This window comes from Moschus berezovskii, chromosome 2, assembly GCF_049115385.1.
Source record: "Moschus berezovskii isolate FMDL1 chromosome 2, NW_MosBer_1.0, whole genome shotgun sequence".
Classification (NCBI taxonomy): domain Eukaryota; kingdom Metazoa; phylum Chordata; class Mammalia; order Artiodactyla; family Moschidae; genus Moschus; species Moschus berezovskii.
In genome coordinates this window covers 137,028,695-137,033,134 of record NC_142461.1, presented here as the reverse complement: position 1 = coordinate 137,033,134, position 4,440 = coordinate 137,028,695, and the positions used below count along the sequence as shown (strand labels likewise).

Here is a 4,440-nt window from a genome sequence, read left to right as displayed (position 1 = left end):
AGTGGCTGATCTTTCAATAGAAACTCTTCAGGCCAGAAGGGAATGGCAGGACATACTTAAAGTGATGAAAGAGAAAAACCCACGACCCAGATTACTGTACCCAGCAAGGATTGCATTCAAATATGAAGGAGAAATCAAAAGCTTTACAGACAAAAAAAAAGCTGAGAGAATTCAGCACCACCAATCCAGTTCTTCAACAAATGCTAAAGGATCTTCTCTAGACAGGAAACAGGATATATAAACTCAAACCGAAAGCAACAAAGTAAATGGCAATGGGATCATACTTATCAATAATTACCTTAAATGTAAATGGGTTGAATGCCCCAACCAAAAGACAAAGACTGACTGAATGGATACAAAACAAGGCCCCTATATATGTTGTCTACAAGAGACCCACCTTAAACCTAGTGGCACATGCAGAATGAAAGTGAAGGGCTGGAAAAAGATATTTCATGCAAATGGAGGACCCCTCCCCCCCCAAAAAAAAAGAGCAGGAGTAACAATACTCATATCAGATAAAATAGACTTTAAAATAAAGGCTGTGGAAAAGGACCTGGAAGTGGAGTGCGAGGAGTGAAGGTAGTACAAGAAGGGTGAATTTCTCCTTTCTAGTGAAATTCTGCGCTGCGAGGCCTGTCTTACTTCCACTTTAGGGTCTTGTGAGTGACTGCGGATCTAAACTCCCCACTGCCGTCCCAACCCCGATAGACCTCTAAAATCCCATGTTGCCTGAGGAAGACACATGAAGATGAGGAAGAGGAAAGAACAGCAGTCAGGCATGGCTCTTTCTCAGGAACAGTTGACTTTCGAGGATGTGGCCATTGACTTCTCTCTGGAAGAGTGGAAATGCCTGGATCCTGCTCAGAGGGCCTTGTACAGGGACGTGATGGTGGAGACCTACAGGGACCTGTTCTCCCTGGGGATTGTTGACATTCACTGATGTGGACGTAGAGTTCTCTCAGGAGGACTAGGAATGCCTGGACACTGCTCAGAGGACTTTGTACAGGAACATGATGCTGGAGACCTCCAGGAACCTGTTCTCTGTGGATGATGGTTTTCAGACTGTTTTATGCTACTTCATGGGTATACAGATATACACAAGGTATCTCTTACATACCTGTGATCAAGAAATTACAAATGAAGACACACTTTGATAGAGGAGAGGTATTCCAGTCATGGATACTGGGAAGACCTGAAAGGAATGAAATGGACCTTTTTTACCTTAGGGTCATTCAGGAAAATATATATGACTTTCAGTCTAAGCAGAAAGATGAGGAAGAAAATTGCAAAGGAATGCTTATAACTCATAATGAAAATCTCACTGATAATAAATATCAACATGATGAAAGTGTTGCCAGAATTAAGCCTATTGAAAATCGGCTTACCTTAAGCTTCCAGGATGAACTGCTTCTTTTGAAAACTGAAGACAAAACTGATGAATTCATTCAAGCTTACAAGATTCTCAACAGTTGTGCCCCATTTTCACTGCTTCAAAGAATTTCTTCTAATGTAGAAATGAACGTTTCTGATATATATGGGAGTAATTACATGCACCCTTTAATAGTGACACAAAAGCTGGATGCACAGAGGGAAAGACTTTACAAATGTGGTGAGGATGGCAAAATCTTTCTTCAGAGATCAAACCTCAGTAGACATACAGAGGAGAAATTACATAAATGTGATGTATGTGAAAAAGTCTTTAGTCGATATGCACACCTTGCAAATCATCAGAGAATTCATTCTGGAGAAAAACCCTACAGATGTAATGAGTGTGGCAAGGACTTTAGGGAAAAGGCAATCCTTAGTTTCATCAGAGAAATCGTACTGAAGAGAAACCTTATAAATGTAGTGAGTGTGGGAAGTCCTTCCATTACAGCACAAAATTTCATAGACATCAGTTAATCCACCCGGAAAGGAAATTATATAAATATGATATATGTGACAAAGTGATCCTTTATGATTTCAGCATTCCAAGACATAAGAGAATTCATAATGGAGAGAAACCTTACAAATGTGATGAATGTGGCAAGGCCTTCAGTCAAAAATCAAACCTTAGAATTCATCAGAGAATTCATACTGGAGAGAAACCTTGCAAATGTAACGAGTGTGGCAGAAGCTTTAGTCACAACTCATTCCTCACTCAGCATAAATTAGTCCATAGAGAAGAGAAATCATATAAGTGTGAAAACAGTCTTTCGTTGTCATTCGAACTGTGCAAGACATCAGAGAGTCCATACTGGAGTGAAACCTTACAAATGTAATGATTGTGACAAGGTCTTTAGTCAGAAAGTACACCTTAGATGTCATCAGAAAATTCATACTGGAGAGCAGTCTTAGAAATGTAGTTAAGTGTGGCAAAATTTTTAATCACAGGTCAACTGTCACTCAACACCTGAGAAATGAGGCTGAATTATAGTATAGAGGAATGTGGTGAAGTCAGTAGTCAAAATTCAGACCTTTCCGTTCATCAGAGAATTCATAGTGGAAAGAAACCTTTCAAAGGCAGTGAGTAATGGAAAGCCTTTACTCAGACCTCAACCCTTTCTACGCATCAGGAAATCAATATAGATAGTAAACCAAGTTAATGGGTTTATATGTGGGAAGATCTTCATTTAATATTGACATTTTAAAGTCATGGGAAATTCATGGTGGGGAGAAACTTGTGCACATTCATGAATGTGGCATGGCTTCATTTATTATAAGAAAATCCGTACTGGATAGAAATTGTAGAAATTTTATAACTGTCTCTGAATCTTAAGTCAAAATTTGTACTTTAAAGTCCACCAAAGAATCATAGTGGAGAGAAACTTTATTAATAAAATGAGTGTGACAAAATAAAATAAAATAAAGGCTGTGAAAAGAGACAAAGAAGGACACTACATAATGATCAAAGGATCAATCCAAGAAGAATATATAACAATTATAAACATATATGCAGCCAACATAGGAGCATCACAATATGTAAGGCAAATGCTAACAAATATGAAAGGAGAAATTAACAATAACACAATAATAGTGAGAGACTTTAATATCCCACTCACACCTATGGATAGATCAGCTAAACAGAAAATTAACAAGGAAACACAAACTTTAAATGACACAATGGACCAGTTAGACCTAATTGATATCTATAGGACATTTCATCCCAAAATAATGAATTACACCTTTTCTCAAGTGCACATGGAACCTTCTTCAGGATAGATCACATCCTGGGCCATAAATCTAGCCTTGGTAAATTCAAAGAAATTGAAATCATTCCAAGCATCTTTTCTGACCACAATGCAGTAAGATTAGATATCAATTACAGGAAAAAAAAAACTATTAAAAATTCCAACACACGGAGGCTAAACAACACACTTCTGAGTAACCAACAAGTAACAGAAGAAATTAAAATATGCATAGAAACGAATGAAAATGAAAACACAGCAACCCAAAACTTATGGGACACTGTAAAAGCAATGTTAAGGGGGAAGTTCATAGCAATACAGTATTACTTCAAGAAACAAGAAAAAAGTCAAATAAATAACCTAACTCTACACCTAAAGCAAATAGAAAAGGAAGAAATGAAGTACCCCAGGGTTAGGAAAGAAATCTTAAAAGTTAGGGCAGAAATAAATGCTAAAGAAACAAGAGACCATAGCTAAAATCAACAAAGCTAAAAGCTGGTTCTTTGAGAAGATAAATAAAATTGACAAACCATTAACCAGATTCATCAAGAAACAAAGGGAGAAGAATCAAATCAACAAAATTAAAAATGAAAATGGAGAAATCACAACAGATAACCCAGAACCACAAAGGATCATAGAATCTACTATCAGAAACTATATGCCAATAAAATGGACAACTTGGAAGAAATGGACAAATTCTTAGAAAAGTATAACTTTAAAAAACAGAACCAGGAAGAAATAGCAAATCTTAACAGATCTATCACAAGCACGGAAATTCAAACTGTAATCGGAAATCTTCCAGCAAATAAAAGCCCAGGTCCAGACAGCTTTACAGCTGAATTCTACCAAAAATTTAGAGAATAGCTAACACTGGTATTACTCAAACTCTTCCAGAAAATTGCAGAGGAAGGTAAACTTCCAAACTAATTCTATAAGGCCATCATCACCCTAGTACCAAAACCTGACAAAGATGCCACACACACACACACACACACACACACACACACACACACACACACACAAAACTATAGGCCCATATCACTGATGAACATAGATGCAAAAATCCTTAACAAAATTCTAGCAAACAGAATCCAACAACATATTAAAAAGATCGTACATCATGACCAAGTGGGCTTTATCCCAGGAATGCAAGGATTCTTTATTATCCACAAATCAATCAATGTAATACACCACATTACCAAATTAAAAGATAAAAAACATGATTATCACGATAGATGCAGAGAAATCCTTTGACAGAATTCAACATCCATTT

General features: G+C 37.0%; 1 pseudogene; it reads left to right on the top strand.

Moving 5' to 3' along the window:
* Positions 1 to 778: 778 nt before the first annotated feature.
* On the top strand, positions 779 to 2,337 carry LOC148778632 (zinc finger protein 836-like; annotated as a pseudogene).
* The last annotated feature ends 2,103 nt before the right edge of the window (positions 2,338 to 4,440 follow it).